At 41.9% G+C, this 17,667-nt stretch overlaps 1 protein-coding gene across 5 annotated transcripts in view; it reads right to left on the minus strand.

The window, feature by feature from the left end:
* Positions 1-12,744, minus strand: part of KLHL29 (kelch like family member 29) — a 398,705-nt gene extending 385,961 nt beyond the window's left edge. For 2 of the 5 annotated variants that reach the window (XM_052688213.1, XM_052688177.1), the window contains exon 1: positions 12,462-12,744. The gene's annotated coding sequence lies outside the window, so the exon portion shown is untranslated. The remainder of the gene's footprint in view (positions 1-12,461) is intronic. The other 3 variants (XM_052688195.1, XM_052688205.1, XM_052688201.1) reach the window with 3 other exon arrangements.
* Positions 12,745-17,667: the final 4,923 nt, after the last annotated feature.

Below are 17,667 nucleotides of genomic sequence, written 5' to 3' on the forward strand. Positions count from 1 at the left end.
TGGATGGGATAAGAGAAGAATAAAACTAAAATACAGTTTTTTAAAGTAAAACCTCATTTCTTGCTGTCACTCTTGCATTTTGCATACCATGCCTTAGCATTAACTGCTGCCAAATGCAAAACGTCAGGTCCATCTGGCAGATGTACACTTCCCTGGCTGCCAAGTGTTTCCTTATGATGCACGAGCTTTACTATTAAGTGCATTTGCAAATTCCAGCCTCCTAAATGAGCAGGGCTTCCAAACAGCAGCCTCTGCTCTGGAGAAGCCCTGCAAGAGGTTATTTGATGTACCTACATCCCAATCACCCCAAGTACCCACTGCACTCGTTTGGTCCAGGGGTACAGGCATTGGTTTCCTGGTAACCAATAGCTACACCAGCTGTGGAAGAGCTTTACAGTCCCTTTTTCTTCAGATTATCCCTAAGTAAAACTAGGGATTACTTAGGAAGTCAAGGGGAAACCCAACTACACAAGCTGACACTATTACTTATTTACATATAAATACAGCCAGGAAATAAGCATATGTATTTATATATAAACAAAAAAAGCTATCTGTACAATGTTTTATACACTGCTTTTACATCCAATATTTACTACTGCACTTATCACTTAAGAATTAACTTTCTCCCCAAGAAATTGGTGATAAAATGCCCTCTGGTGGGCGTGACTGCAGACCTCCACAGCAGCAACCACCTCCTAAATAGTTCAGAGACTTCAATATATTCATGGGGTTACTATTTTTAAACAGAGTGAGACAAAGCACATACTTGCTTTCCAGAAGAAACAGATACACCCCTGGCTGGAAAGCATATGTTATGCTGCTAAGTATCTAGCCGAAAAGAATTTCTGCTTTCTAATCCAACTCAAAAATAAAAATAATAATAAATCCTATTTAAGCATTCCAGAATCACCGAAATTACTTTTCAATGTTCACTTTGCCTTTTTAGGATGCTTCCTCCTTTCCAAAGAGAAGGAATTAGACAAAGCTGAAAAAGAAAGTTGCATTCTCTTTGCCTCAGCATAAAAGAATCTTCATAGATTGGAACAGAGGAAAAGGGAGAAGAGCAGTGCTTTCATAGTCGAGAGTTGTTTGTCCTGTTGGAGCACGAGGCTCAGCTAGAAAGGAGGCCCTCATTGCACAGCAAATGAGTATCAGTCCTCATCTCAGATTTTAGTGCCTCAACAGAGGAGGCAAGGACAGAAAAATCCTCAGAAATAAATTGAAATTACCAGATATGTTTCATCCTGAAGGTGCTCCGTAATTATGGGTGGTGCTTTTATTAATCTGAAGTGAAATAAATCGAAAGAAGAGATCTGGAAGCTTAAGATACAGTGAGTGAAGAGGTAACGCAGCAACCAAGGTTCAGACTGCCACTGCAGCTACTTTGAGGATATATATAAAGGAAAGGAAAAGCAGCTCTTTGATAACAGCCAACGTGGAGAAGAAGAGCTATCAGGCAAGACTCAACTACATAAGCCTGACCACTGTAACGAGGCCATCAGAAGCCACTGTTACACACAGAACCAAAGCTGACTCCGTGTTTTTTATGGACTCTTTATTTATTTCCTCCTCCTTCCCAAAAAGAATGCTCCACGGTCACAGCTAAATAAGGATAAGCAGCATAAAACATTGCCATCTTATGAAGGAACATGGGAAAACCCCACTGCTTGCTCCAAGTTCCTTTGTGCTTGCATACCATATAGGATACAATGCTTTCTCTACTCACCCAGACAGTTCAGAATTTGATTCCTGCTTCCACAATCCAACTGGCAATTAATGGTTGTTTTATGTTGTTTTACAACGTTATTTATCATATTTCTAAAACATACACATATAAAAACTACAAATACTTACATACATCACATATATGGGCCATATATGGGGTGTGAAGCACTTTGCTCTTTTTAGAGGCACTTCTAGGCAACAGCACTTAGCTTTGCAAATTGTTCTGAGGCACAAACAACGGTGAGATTTAATATTTACCCTTCCGCTTTCTAGACTCTAAAAGGTGAACAACAGTGACGAAAAAAACCTCATTTATCTAAAAATTGCCCTTTACAGCAGTAACACACCCCTGCTCTGTGCAGAGCTCCGTCCCTCTCTAGTGGCAGCCAGGTCACATCTCAGCAATAAGCCTGCTCCAGGCTCGGCTAACAGATCGTTTTTAGCTCAGACATCAGAAACTTTGTGCGTAAGATCCAAAGATCCCCTGTTTATTCTTCTTTGCCAACAGCCCACCAAGAGGTTCAGAGCTACATTTGCAATTGGCTTTGAAGACAGAAGCTGAGGGTTTCACAGACCAACGCTGTCACTTGGTGCTGTACTGTACTGATTTACGATCATCACTCTTGCAGACATCTCTAGACACTGTGTTGATTGCAGCTACAGTGAAGCTTATTTATTAGATGTAACAAGCCAAGTTACTGTATTTGTGCATGTGGTAGTTATACATGCATGATGTCTGTGCTTAGATTTTGCCTTAAGTTAAAACTAACAGATTTTCTAGACACAGATTAGTACTGACGTTTCTTGGATCTTATCCTAATAGTTAGTCTTTTTCTCAATAAGCTCTGCTGTTAAATTAGCAAGTACAGGTATAAGTTAAGCTATTTCTAACAATCCCTGACCCTCAGAACACACGTGCACATATATAATATCACACTATTATTAAGTATTACATATTTTTAATACACAATACTTGCTACTATGCCTGTCAAGCATAGAGAAGAGAAAGCCACCATTTTTTCCCCTTGTCTCTTTCAATTTTCCAATCAAGAAGATAGCCCAAAGCTGCACAGCTCTGATTGCTTGTAAGTTTAACAGCAATCTTTACATAGAAAAAAAAAATAAATAGATTTTACCCTTTAAAAAACAAAACAAGAAGAACAACAACAAAACAAACAAACAAACAAGTCACCTCCATGCAACCAAAGACTCACTTTGCAAAGCAATGTCTAGACCATGGGAAGGCTTGTGATATGCAGTGTCATATCAGTGAGTACCTATAGGAAATCTGGCCCCATGCACATTTTGCTGAAGGTGAGTAACTGCCTGATAAATGGTGTGGCCTGAAAATAGGAGGAAGAAAGATTTAACCAGGACTTTTACTTGCACCAGGAGCCTAAGCAAGGGTACCCAACACCCCAATTAAACCACCACTTCAAGCAGCAGGTGCCTCTGTTGTATCCATCAGGAACCAGTCTCAGTCTCCCAGCTTCACCCAACTGGCTATTAGCCTTGGTCTCTGCCCAGTCTGCCTTCACCATGCCATCAGAAAACTGCCTGAACTACTTCAAGCAAAGCAGCCAGCACAACACAGAGGTGGGTTTTTGCTTGTTTTACTTACATTATCCTTGCAATACAATACCTCAATAACTTAGCTGCTGCAGCCACAAGATTTGTCTAAGAACAGCTTTTAGAAGGCTTGAAGGATGCTGCTGTGAACTGTTCAAGTGTGATATTGAAACAGTGAGTTTAAGGAAAACTTGCTGCAATTTCTCTCTTAGTGAGAGTGCTCCTTCCCCTCTCCATACACAAACATGCTTTCAGAATTTTCTATCTGAGACAAGGGAAAAAAAAAAAACCAAACCAAAATAAAGGGTGTAACAGCAGCAAGCGAACCACAATTCCCCTCTCTGCCTGTGACTGCTTTTCTGCATTGAAGCACAATTTTTTGAGCCTGCCCTGTATTTTACAGACTTCAGGCAAACCTTTTTGTTTCCTTCCTATGCCATTTCTGTGCTCTGTTTTTTTTTTTTTTCCCCTCCTACAAATAACTCCAATATCAGCCACAACTTCCCGCTGCCCGTTTAGTTCAGAGAGAGATAAGGTTGTGATGCTGCAGAGCTACAACTGCCCACAAGTTTAATCATAAAATTACACATTTTTCTTCCAACCAAAAAATAAAATAAAAAAATCAAGAGAGAAGTGTACTAGAAAAAATAAGCCTTACTTCAGGGATTTGATAATTTTAAAGAACTGGCAGAACATTTATCTAAGATTTTCAAGGTACCAGACTGCAACTTTATTGAACTCAACGGATTTGGGCCAAGGACAAGTTTGGCCCATTTTATAATACAAAACAGAGGAAAGAAGGAAGAAAGATGTTCTGAAGTACCTGAAGTACCACACAAAGCAAAGAAACCAGAAAAACATGCCTGATCTGCTACTGCTCATTCCCTCTTTAGTAGCTGCTGTCATCCACAGAGATTTGCAGAGTCTTCTCTTGACCTCAGGATCTTCACAGTTGAATTTCACAAGCGATTTGTTCCTCAGGGTACAGAAGCACTGCACAACATCAGATACATATTGGAACATGTCAGCTCCACAAGTGTTAACTAGCTCAGGATTTGGTCCACAGTTCAGTGGCTCTTGTGACAATTCACACATCAAGATCAATCAGGAGGCTCCCCAGAAGGTCCCACAACAGCCACCTTCCAGCTCTTAAGTGCTATAGGCAGCTTTTAATCCAATCTCATTACGTTTGTTTACAGTCTTGAGGCTTAACAAAAATCAAGGGGAGTGGCCATTACTCTCTGGGTAGTATAGAGCCATAATAAACCAAAGTCTCATGGCTTCCAAGCCGTAGATAGGGCATTCAATCCAGCCCACTGAAAATCCAAACTAGTATCTGTGTAAGTGCAAGAAGAGTTAACTGACAAAAAGATCAAATCCAACTCATTTGTGTCTACGCAACATTGATTTCTATGAACTACATGTGTGTAACCAAGAGCAACATTTGATGTGAAGCCTAATACCTTGATGTCCAGCTATTATAAAACAGAAGCAAAAAAGTAACTACAAACATTTGACTGATGTTGCCTGCAAGCAGGGCAGTGCAAAAAGGCTGTACCAGAAATCCATATTGACAGAATTCAAATGGGACATGGCAAGCCTTGCTATTAGAAGTAATTGTACAAATATTTGGAGGGTTTTGTTTTTGTTTACAAAAAAACATGACATGGGAGAAAAGCAATACAAAGCCACAGACCGAGAAACAAGTTACGACATGCAAATACATTCAAGCTTCTCCCAAGTTAATTCTCCTTGTAATTGACTATTGATCGGTACATGCAATGTTCAGAAACATGAAATATTGGGGTAGAGGGGAAAAAGAACTACATTTAGTACATGGTATTTTGTTTCAACCTATACTTTCCTCCTATGATGAATCATAAATATTATAATAAATAGGACAGTGCAGTATATATAACATTCTGCCTTGCACTGTATTAGCAATTCCATCAGAGATGACCTGGAAATGTTAACCACACACTTTCTTCACCTGAAGAAGCATTTTTCATAGCCTCTCATCACACTGTATCCTTGCTATATTTGGTATTTCTTGGTTCCCAACAGGGTACACGGAGAAGTACTCTTGGTATTATCTAGGTTTTTCAGATGTAATATATCAAGCTGTTTATGAAGTGGAGCAGGTCAGGGGGGAGCAGGAATAGTACTGGGCAGGTATCTCTAAGTTAAGTAAATCATTTGAAAAAAGGAAGAGGTAAAAGCTATGTTCCAAGATCTGTTTTCTGATTCTAAAATTTCAGGTATAACTGAGGACTGTGCACATCACCACTCTTAAGCAGAGAGACAGTAAGGCATCATCTCTCAGGCCTACTGCATCCAGCAAGGTGCAACAAACCCTTGAACTTCAAGGGATTTAAGGGGATTACTTCAGTGCAAAATTTCCTGTGACTAGCCTGTAAGGAAGCAGAACACTCTACATCCATGATGGAGAATCTCCAATCTCCATATGGGCTTGGTTGCATCTATTCCTATTCCCTAGGGAAGAAGGGAGAAAGATGAATTAATTGCAGCTTCGAAGTAGTCATCACTTGCATAAATATCCATTTTTCTTAATTGGAATCCTTAAAATAACCAGCATCATATAATCAGGAAACAGTTTATTCCCATCCTCTAGAAATCACTGTCTATACCAGGGCCTCATGCTTCTTGCACAATTTTGGTGGAAGAAGTTCCTTTGATTCTTTTCCTTCTGTCCCTCACAACATCCTTTTGATATATCCCTTGTGTCCTCCAATACATCACATTAAACAAGCCACTCAGAAAATAGCGGAAGACCAAAAAAACAAAAGCCATGAAACAATGAGAAAGAAGAACTAACTTTCACTGCTAATACCACTGCTACCTTCAATAATCCAAGCAACAATGCCAAAATATTAAGGATATAGTTTAGAACATAAATATTTAATAGTGAATTGGTTGAGACAAGTGATAGCTATTCTATTTTACTTACATATGTACTTTGCATTTTAGAATAAGGGGCAATGCATTGAAGTTCCATCCAGAGTTCACAACTTCTCCCCATCCCATTTCCAAATACCATGAAAGGGGAAGGAGTAAGCTCAATAAAATACTGCTTAAGGTCATGGTTATTCTACAGCAATTTCATATAGTTTCAAAAGCACTTTCCAGACATTTATATACCTGACAACATTTTGTAGCATGAAGTGTTCCAACTTGGCACTTTTTCCCCCCACTCTTGGCAAGCAAGAGAATAAAATGGAGAGAAAGTCAAAAAAACTGAAGTTTTTGAAAGATTCAATATGTTAGGAATCATTTAATGAATTCAGGTGCTCAACAAGCAACCAGTCAACAGAAATTTGCAAGACATATATACTTCAAAGCACAGGTAAACACAGCTGCATCCACTTTAAAGTTATTTCTTGTTGTATAATGATGAGAGAATGATCTTCCTGAACTCCTTGCCCTCTTTTGGTCAGTGGTTTACCTATGGCTGGAAGAACCAGAGGCATTTAAATCCTCCTCTGTCCATTCATAAGGAGAAGAGCATGTTTGAGTCTCAGCCTGAGAAGGGAAACTTTTCTTCGAGCAGCCACGCTGTGCTGTGATCTGCAAACCCACCACTCAGCACTCACAGACCAAAAACCAAAATCCTCAAACAGACCTGACAAAGCTTATCTCAAAGCAGAATTATCTGATTTAAGTATTATTACTCTTCAGCACAGACTTGGACAAGTATCTGGAGGAAAAAGCTCTTAAATCACACTTCAAATCCTGGATTTCTGCTGTCCACGTTGTCATGCAAATCGTGGATTTGTTTTTGTGGGTTTTATTCTGTTTCAAAAAAAGTCAAGGCAGATAAAGTGCTTCTTCTCAAGGTCCAAAAATATCAATAGACAGATGATTAAAGTCCGGCTCAACTGCTCAGGGCACATGCTGAGGCTGAGCCCTGCAGCAGCAGCAGTTCCGCTACTGACACTACATGAATCTCAGGGATTCTTCTCATTGTATCTCAACTGCACACATAGGCCAAGAAAATTTCTACAACACGCAAGTCTGGCAGTTCCTAGTTAACAGCAACATTGCAAAGGAATCACATCAGTGGCAGCTTTTCTTGCAAACTGCTGCGCTGAACTAGTTCCAAAAGATGATCCTTAGAAATAATCTCTTTTTCTTTTTCCCCAATTAAATTTAATTTCACCTATATTTATGTCGAGTTTAGCCCTGGAATATGAGATAAATCCAGTAATCGTGCATTTGCGTGTTCTAGTACACTTGTTCAGGTTCTGTTTGAAGTCCCGGCACTTGATATCACTTTTGCACGTTTTGTTGCATGACAAGGAATTAATAAAAAGCAAAACAAAAGTACAATGAAAAAGCAATGCTGAATTCGTGGTAAAAAGTCGTCATCTGTAGTTTGAGCAGACTGCTTCAGCAAATCAGTACGAGTTCTATAAGCCAGCATAAGTTACCTGAAGTTTAAGGCTACCAAAAACCTATTGTGTTTTTCTGATATTAATGCCAACAACAGCAGAAACCCAAGTTCAGGCCATCTGAAAACCTTAGCATCACAGGTTAAAAAAAAAAAAAAAAAAGAAAAAAGCAGCACACATAAGTTAAGGGAAACAGTTGCATGTTCCTGATATTCTAATCCAAGACATAAAATTATTTATGGAAGAGTGTGACTAGGAATTCAGTTACCATCATTTATCAGGTGGTCAAGACAGCCCAGAGGTAACCGGCTGCATAACAACAGCATAGGGAAGGCTTCACAGGGCACCTCTGGTATAAATTCTCTTCAATCCTGTTTTAACCATAATAGGTAAACAGCGCATATTCAAAACCTGCAAAGCGTTGAGTTTTTAAAACCTGACAGAGAGGCGTTCCTGTAGAGATTTTTAATCTATTTCCTTCTAATCTCCTCCTAGCCGAGGAAGAGTTCTTTGTACTTTGGGCAACAAAAGGAACGTAGAAGTGACAGAAGCATGTCAAAGCTGTTTACATCTCACACAGCTCCATACGCTGCGCTGCTGCTGGCGGGGCACTGGCAGAAGGCCGTGCCCAGCCCTCGCGCTGAGCCTCAGCTTCCTATGGGGAACTCCATAGGAGAGCAGCCAACGTAGAGGAGAGCTAAACCCCTTCCCTCCCTGTGCAGAAAGGGAGTTAAAAAAAAATATATATATATCAAGGCAACAAAGGGTTAACACCACGCTTTCAAGGACACTACAGTATATTAAGGCAAACTCAGTAGGTTACAAATCAGGTAAGTGTGAAACCTGTTGGTACGGTATTGCTGCTGGGGAGTGATGAGTGCTTAAGAAAGTTATTAGATACACAAATAAATCAGAAACTAATGGCACTGTGTTTAAGGTTACTGAATCTACACATGGTAAGGTTAATGTTTCCAAACCGAGCAACTGAAATGGGGAGGAAGGGGAAGAGGAGAAAAAAAAAAAAAAAAAAAAAAAAAGGAAGAAAAAAAGAAAAAAGGCTGTAAGACCAAATAATTTGCCAAGCCATGCTGAGATTTTAGCCAGCTGAAAGCCTTGATTATGGCACAAAGAATTAATGATCTGAAAACAATGCAGACCTCTGTGGTACATTATGAAGCTGATGTTCTGCAAAGAGGAGCTTTGGGATCAGAGCTTCGGGTTCCTTGGCCCCCTGGCTCTGCAGCCCGCAGCAGAAAATCCAGGTGGATCAGTGAAAGTTAATGGGCAGGGCACTGCAAGAGCCGTTGTAACGTACTCAATATGATGTTAACAAGGAATGCTAAAAAAAATAAATGAAATAAAAAAAAAAAATCAAAGATCAACACATAACAAAATAACTCAAAAAAATTAAAAAAAAATACAATAAAAACCTAAAAACTGATTTTAAGATTAAAAAAAATAAATAAATCTCACAATAGGGATTCAATGGATGGAGCAGAGGTTAAACAAGGCAGGACAGATGGGAACCTCTCTCTACATCTACGTATCCAGGGATAGTTCTCCCACAAAGCCACGTGTGAACTTCCACCACAATACAGAGGCTTTAGAAGGAAAGGAGGTTGAAGAAGCGAAGAATAATAATAAAAAAAAAAAGGATATACAAAAATATATTTTTCCGTGCTTCAAAAGAATTGGGTCCATTGGTTATCAAAGTAAATTAAAAGCTCAGGCAAGCAAGAAGGCACAGACAAAAACAGATGAACACAGAGGAGCAGCAGAGGGATGGGTGCCAATGCCTGAGAATAGTTACGGGCCCGGACCAGGTCACAGATCGAGGAGTGCTGAACTGGAATGGCTCCAATGGGAACGATGGGCTGGGAGCAGAGAGAGGAGCAGTGCCGGCAGGGAGCGAGGTGAGCACAGCAAGCCTGGGGTAATGAATCCTCCTCACAAGCAGGCATTAGGAGTGATAGCACCAGGTATGGCTCGCAGCAAACCCCCAGAATCTCATCTCATTGCTGGCCAAGTTACTACCGGCTTGTACTTTCATTTAGAAGATTTCCAGTCCCCTCGCACGCTACATACTTTTTATTATTGTTTGAGGATTAAGAGCAGTAACCCTGACAGAACATGAACCCAGAAGAAGGACAAAGCAGAAGAGGAGGCTACTTTCGTATTTCAAGATTTCTGCCTCTAAAAAAGAACAGATGAACAAGAAAGGCTCCGCTCCTGCACACAGCCACTTTTTGTTTCAGCAAGACTTTGACAAAACCTAATTCGCTCGGCTGTGTATCTCGTCTATCGGGTACCTGAAGTATGACCATCACTCATTAGAAATGTAATTAAAAAAGTGACAAAACTGGATTTCCCCCTCCCCAGCATGCAGATGAAAACCAGTAACCCTGCCTCTATTTGTAACCATGACAACTATAGAATATTTTATTTCAGTAATATAATTCACACCGAACATTTGCTCATAGGTTTTGTTGTTAAGGGAAAGGTTGACACACTGTGCACACATTTCATAAGCTGCCAGAGACAACAAATACAGAGAAGTCGGGCAGTGCTCAGGATGGAGAACCGTGTATGCGTTGCAGCACTCATTTCAGACTCTCTGCAGGAAGCTAAACGAGCACAAACAAAAATTCATCCAAATTAAGCATTAATGACCACTTACTTGCAAGACAACTCGGTGTAACCGGATGTTGCTTGACTTTCATGTAAACAACAACGATGCTACCATGTTTTAGAAGAGGCAATAACTCAAAATCCTGAACTGTAATTTTTAATTAAAATATAGCACGCGTTATTCGCTTTCTATTAGGAAATACCGACACAGATGTTATGGGAAGAGATATCTATGTGAAATGAGGCAATGAAAGATGCAGCTTAGAGACGCTGGCTGAGTCTTATCCTGGATGGGTCACTAAATTATTTGCATAGCTCCCATATTTCGTCTTAAATCAAAGACAGCTTCCATAAATACACACAATGAAGACAAGTTATAGGAACAAAAAAAACCCTGTATGTTATTCAGACATGATTAAACAACCTACTGAGCAGAACTAAAGTTTGACGCAGATAAATGCCGGCGTAAAATATGGTTGGACTTCGTTTCTCCTTCAAAAAAAAGAAAAAAAAAAAAAGAAAAAAAAAAAAAAGGAAGACTCAAACCCATTAGCAGTTTAAATCAGAATATAACAATAACAGAAGGCACTGTTGCTTTGTTTTGGAGGAGAAGAAACCTGAAGGAATAATGCTTGCAGGAACACTATGCCTCCCCTCACTCGGATCATAACATCTACCAGGGAGGATTTAAAGTTTCAGCAGATTGCTAATTATAAGAGACAGTCTTATTATTCTGTAGTCACCTTAAAGCTGCAGGAGTTTGATTTTTAACTATCACAGAATTGACCTCGGAAGGATACCTCAACAGATGTGTAAATCACTGCAAGGTGCACACATGCCCTGCACACACACTGCCTCTGCTGTGGTATGGAAATAGATGGGAAAGAAAGTTTTCCCATTTATTAGAAACCCACTATATGCAATATTCCATTAGAACAGATAAGGAGCCTGCAGCAAGCAGGCACGCTGTTTTGCCTCATTGATGGAAAAGTGATCAAATCCCCTTTAGTGCAGTTCCCAGAATGCTACCTTTTGCTAAACAATTTTCACACACAACACACAAAAGGTGAGGCACCAACTCCAGCACCTGGGGGACATGAATTTGGGGGGTGTTGGTGGGGTGATAAATCCATCTTTGTCATTTTAGGAGTACATCCAGCTTTGTGAGTGAAGCATAGAGGGGAAAAGAGAAAACCCCAGCCCGGGAGCAGCCCGTTTATGAAATGTATGAGAGGCAGCACCCTTCAGCCTCACTGCTCCCTTCCTTTAGGCCTTTCTCAGCCTTCTTGGGGAGGTGAAAAGACCTGAACCCAACAACCTGGCACAGGCACTCCATGTCAAATAACGAACCTCTGTGAAGGTACCCAGGGGGATGCAGCTCTCCTGATCGGAGCCAGGCAGCACTTGGGCTCAGCCACAAGTTACATACATGCATTAAAAAAGAAAATAATTAAAAATAATAATAATTCGGAAAAATAAATAAATAAACGAACTGCATCAATAGAAAACCCAGCAGCATCCAAACAAACCCTCACACCGGCGAGGAACGGCAAAGCACCGAGTGGCAGAAACGTGGAAGAAGCGCTTTTTTAAGGTATCTATTTCAGCAGGATTTCGGCGAGAAGTTCCTGCTACAAATCACGCGTAGGGATGGGGAGAGGGAGGAGGGAGGGAAATGGAAATAGATCCAGGCTCAGCGAGACGCGGTTGGGGACGGGATTGGGGACGGCCGGTGCCCCGGGGCCGCGCCGATCCGAAAGCGGCGGAGCTCGGGGTGACCCCCGGGAAAGGGAGCGGCGCGGACGGGCAGCCCCGGAGGTGGGGGGCGGCAGGGGCAGGGCGGCCACGGCTCGGCGAGAAGCCAGAAGTTGTGGGTGAGCGGCTGGGCTTGCAGCGAGGAGCCCCTTTTTAATTTAAAAATAAATAAATAAATAAAGCAGAAATCGGGAGAGAAAAAAAAAATAATAATAACAGTAATTAGAAAATAAAAGGACGGCAATCACGATCCTAACGCTGACAGCCCCGCACGGCACCCCCCAGGCGGCAGGAGGCACGCAGGAAGTTTTTAATGCGGGCAGCGAGCGCAGGCGCAGGGCAGCCCGGCGCTGCGAGGAGCTCCGCGCCGCTTACCTCCCTCCGCGGGGCGCGGGCGGCCCTGGGCCGGCAGCGCGGGGCCTCAGGCGGCGGGGGGATGCGCGGAGGCGGCGGGCGGAGGTTTGCGCATCGCAGCCTCCGCGCCGCTAACGCAGAGCCCCGCGCGGCTGCGGGCGGCGGGAGCCGCGCTGGAGGCCGGGCAGAGAGGCGCGGCGCGGCGGAGGCGGCTGCTGCTGGTTGTGGTAGCGGTGCTGCTGCTGTTGCTGCTGCGAAGCCGCGACCATGCTCCCGTCTGGCCGCCTTCCCCTCACCTACTGCCCGCTTTAGCCGGGGAGGGAGGCGGCCTGGACGCCGGGGCGAGGGGCGGGCCGGGCCAATCGTGGCGGCGGCGGGAGGCGGTGGAGCCCGGCCCGGCTCCGCCTCCCCCCGGCCTCCCTGCCTCGCTCCTGCCTCCCCCGCGGGAGGCTGCCCCGGCCCCGGCGCCGCCGCCGCCGCTGCTGCTGCCACCTCGTCCTCTTCCCCATCCCCTGCCCCAACCCCGCGGGGCTGTGGGTGCGGAGCCCCGCGGCTCGGATCCTCCCTCCTTCCGTCCGTTCGTCCATTCCCGGCGAGGACGTTCATGAGGGAGAGCGTATTTCCTATAAGGTCATCAGTCTCCTATAGCTGTCTTCAAAAAGTAGCGTGCAGTTGAAAAGAAATATTACCCCCGCTTTATTAAATCATCGCTCTCCGGGGGCATGATCCAAAGCCTCTTGAAGTCCACGGGAGCCTTTGAATAGGTCGGTGCGATTCTCTCCCGACAGTGCTTTTTCTTTTCTTCCCCCTTCTTGTTTTAAATATCCATCGCGCTTGGAGTCACTACAGATTTTACGGGTGGAAATCTGCATCTGGCTCTATTCTGTGTAATCTTGTATCTGGGTGCGTTGCTTTGTAGTGATTGCTCTGATGTGCACACAATCTGCATATGCTGTGGGTTTAAACACAGAACACTTTGTCTTGGAGATTTCCTGTAAGCATATTAAAAAAAAAAAAAAAAAAAAAAAAAAAAAAAAAATGCTCTGTCAAATTCTTTTCTCCTTATTTTTCCCATTGAAAAAAAAGATGCATCATGGGGACATATAGGCTGTAATGTGTTGAGAGTGAGACGGCTGTGCCAAATGATGGCCGAGCAAGGTGAGGAAAGGGATAGGAGCGCACAACCCACTGTGGTGGATAAAGAGGGAGTTGATGGAGAAGGGGCAGTGCGGAGAAAGTAGGGTGCAGCAGCAGAAGGGCAGCTTCGTCTCTTCTCTCCCCAACCTCACAAAGCAATGACAGTACGTCATTGCAGGGGCCCGAAACGTTTCTAAGACCAACCATCGTTATTAGGAGTAGAATGCTTTTAGCAGAACGTGGCCTCGCTTTGAAGCAGGGAGGCTCTGTACCTTTTTGTCCTTAATCTGCCGTATATTAACATTGAAACTTCCAGTCCTGTACATCACAGCGGAGTGTGAGGGTCACAAGTTCAGAACTGTTGAAATCTGAATTATTTAGCAAGCACACACATGACATGCTCTTCTGACGTCTTTTTTTTTTTTTTTTCCCCTTAGTTTCCCTCCTTCCCAACAAGGGAGTGTGTTATTTGCCCTGGCCCTCCACTATTTGCCCAGCAAGCCCAGCTGACCCAGGGTCCAAGCAGGAGAAGTCTCAGTGGGTCTGCTGACCTACCCATCAGCATGTTGCTCTCCCGGTGGCATTTGGATGTTCTGGCAGCAAACGCTCCAAGACCGGAGAGAGCAGAAAGCAGAGATTCTTTGGAATCCTTAATTAGACACAGTGATTTTGGAGGGCTGGTTCCTCCAGTGCCTTGTACTCTCTTTGGTGACCTTGGGGTTAAGGATACCAACCAGCCCTGTTTATTTTTAATAAAATCTTACAGTTATATGAGACAGTTCTGGGTTTTATTTATTTTTAGCATAAGTGCTTCCATCTTATCTGCCTTGCAGGTTTATAGTAAGGATTTAGCTAATATTTGGACAGCACTTTTGAGCCATGAAGTTCTATAGGTCTATTATACTGACCATTTTCCAGGCTTGTCATTTTAGGAGTGTGCTTTTGTACCCTTTCACTTCAGGAAGATAGAGCTCACAACTTGACCTCAGTTTCCGCCTCAAATTTTATTAAATGCCTCATTTACAAATGCTGACATAGGGTCAGATTCTGATTTTGCTTCTAGGTATAAATTTCAACAAATTTCCTCATCCTCAGAGGGTTTATTCGTGATCTCAACCAATTTAACTCAGAATTCGAGCCACAATTGTCATGAAGAATAAGCATATAATTACATTAAATACAGTATTCTACATTCATTTTCTTGACTCAATTTTCTTATTTTAGCAACTTCATTAATTTCAGAAGAAAGTGCTTCATTTTATTCTTTTTTTGTTTTAATTGTTATTTCATTCTTTTTCTATATTAGGAGCTCTGCAGAGAAGGGTGGGTGGAAGCAGTCTCCCCCACTGATGGTTCATCACAGGGACACGATGGAATCCCATGTGCAAGGAGCTGTTTAAAATGAGGCTGATAGCTGGGGGTGGAAAAGTCCCCCTGAGCTCCACATTGCTGAAAGAGATGAAATGATGAAATGAAAATTAGATTTACAGGAAAAAAAAAAAAAAAAAAAAAAAAACAACAACCAACCTGCACAAAATAATCCACAAATGCTCTGTGCTATTGGTTTTACTTGGGTGAGTATTTTATTTTATTTTATTTTATTTTATTTTATTTTATTATTTTTTTCCTTAATAGAATGAGATACAGAGTTGTACTTGACAGACTGAGGATTGTTTGTGAGAATCCTGATTTTGGATTAGGCAGGTGATAGCCTGCAAGACTTGGGCAGCTGGTTAAGCTTCCTCCACTGAAAGAACAGATTTCCTCTTTTAGCAATAGATCATGATGTTACGAGGCATGTATTAGAATGAAATAATACAACCTCCCCCGACTTTGCTGATTGTATCAAAACTAATGGCATCTTGAATTGTCAGAGCATCAAGTCCATCTTCTGATAAAATATTAGGAGACACACAGATCTATTCATCTTATTGGAGATTTCATTTTAGTCTGCAAAATATTGGATGGCAATGCTATTAGATTAGCTGTGGGCACATTGCAGGAACCGACGTGGTAATCGGGCACTAAGATTTCACAAAGGGGTTCCCATAAACCTTTCCCACTTGCTTTATGGTAAACCTTGTCTGGATGTGCTTCAGAGAATGAAATTCTTGCTTATTTTAAAGGCTTTAAGATACGGTTTGTTATATTCTTACTAAAAATGTCTTGCTTTTTGATTCAGGTTCAGCCATTTCAAAGATAATTAAAATTCATCTCCAAAATTGTTTTATAAGATTTTCTTAAGTCGTATCCAAAGATGAATATCTGCTATCCAAACTTCAGCCACGAGATCTGACTCCTGCTTTCAGCTAATGAAGATCTCTTTAATTACAGGTTTACAGCTTGAATGGGAATGCCAATGGTTTAATCTGCTGCTGCCTGAAATGCTGGTATTTAGTACATTTCCAGGGAAGAGTTTAAGGGTTCTGAGAAAGGAAATGGAGATCAGGAATATATTTTTATTTTACTTTTCCCATCGTGTATTTTTGTTTCTTTGCAGTGTAAGAACTATTAGCTGATGCTTCTAACATTCATTCATACACATCCGTTACAATTAGCCCTAACATTAAGCAGAAAAATAATTCCCCAAAGAAAACAGGAAGTGACATTTAAAGCAATTTTTTAGGTGTACAGCTTGACTTAATTGCCAAAATATGTTTTGCTAAGATTGCAAAAACTGCTAAGAACTGCTAACCTGTGGAATTCAGTGAGAAACATCACTGACTTTTGTGGATGCACCATGTTTAATGGAACAATTCCTTCTCTTCGCTCTTCTGCTGTGTAACTCAAGCAGCTCTGGGATGGACCTGGGCCTGGTTGGGAAGGTTTTGTTGACTGCCCCTGTCCTAACCCACACACACCTCCACATCCTCTGTGAGGCAGCAGTCACGGCAGGCAACTCTTGCTTTGAATTAGTCTATCTTCAGAAATGGTTTCCTTCTCTTTGGGCACTGTTCACAGCCCCAATTTTGGATTCTTAACTCCTCCGACTGAGGCAAAGTTGAGGAAAATATGTGATCCTCTCATGAATATTGGACCATTCTTTTCAGATTTTTCACACAAAATATTTTTTTAAGTGTACCTGATCTTCTCAGACATTCCACTTTTTCACCACAAACTATTTTCGGACACATGCTCAGAACTGATGAAATACAGATTTGTGTGGTTTTAGGTGTGTGAGTTGAAACTTCTTTGTCCCTGACTTGCCAAGGGAGTGTAAAGAGTCTGGTCCTGTAAGAGCAAGCAGTATATTGAGTTGATTTCTCTTAGACATGACAGAACCATTTGCTAAAACTTCCCCCAGAAGACTAAAGTGGGTTCTGCTAGAGCTATGATTTTGATTTCTGGTGGGCAGTAATAAAAGTTAAATCTATTTTACTATATTGGCAGAGTCTAGAGCTCTGTCTTGAATTATGTGAAAATCTCTATTGGTTGAGGGTAGCGGAGAAGTCAGGCTTTTGTTGGGACTTTTTGAAAGCTTATGAAGATTCTGTTTAACAACTTTATTTCCAAGTCACCTCTGGTCCCACTCAATCCCACAGAGAGGCATTTTCATTGCTGCTGAGCAGTTTCTTGAGTTTTGTTGAAATAACTCTTCTATGCTGGTTTATGAGCTGGGGCTGGAGGAGGAATTGGACTTTCAGGGTGATTTTGGAGTGAGGTGGGTTTGATTTGCTTGTCTAAAATGGTAAAAATATGTTCCCACCTATTCCTCGTAATTATATGGAGAAAACTAAAGCGCATGTCATTTTGAACTGAATGTCTGTATTAAATTAGTTTGACTCCTATTTTCTGCCATCTGTGGCATAACTAGAACAGAGAATGAGAACAAAAAAATATAAATGACTCAGCCGCATTTCCTTTAGGAGACACATCATGCCCCCCATTCTTGTCAAATAATTAATTTCAGTGTTGTGACATGCTGGGCATGGAGAAGAGATGCTGCCGTTCTGTCATTTAATAGGGATGCAAGTTTGGGCTGTAATAGTTTGATTAATCAGCCACGCATTGTTTTTCTGTATATTTAGATGGGCTCAGAACAATCTGAGCACAATGCTGAGATGTAATTCAACTTAATTAAATATGAGTT

Source organism: Tympanuchus pallidicinctus, unplaced genomic scaffold, assembly GCF_026119805.1.
Source record: "Tympanuchus pallidicinctus isolate F22 unplaced genomic scaffold, pur_lepc_1.0 scaffold1, whole genome shotgun sequence".
NCBI classification, from domain to species: domain Eukaryota; kingdom Metazoa; phylum Chordata; class Aves; order Galliformes; family Phasianidae; genus Tympanuchus; species Tympanuchus pallidicinctus.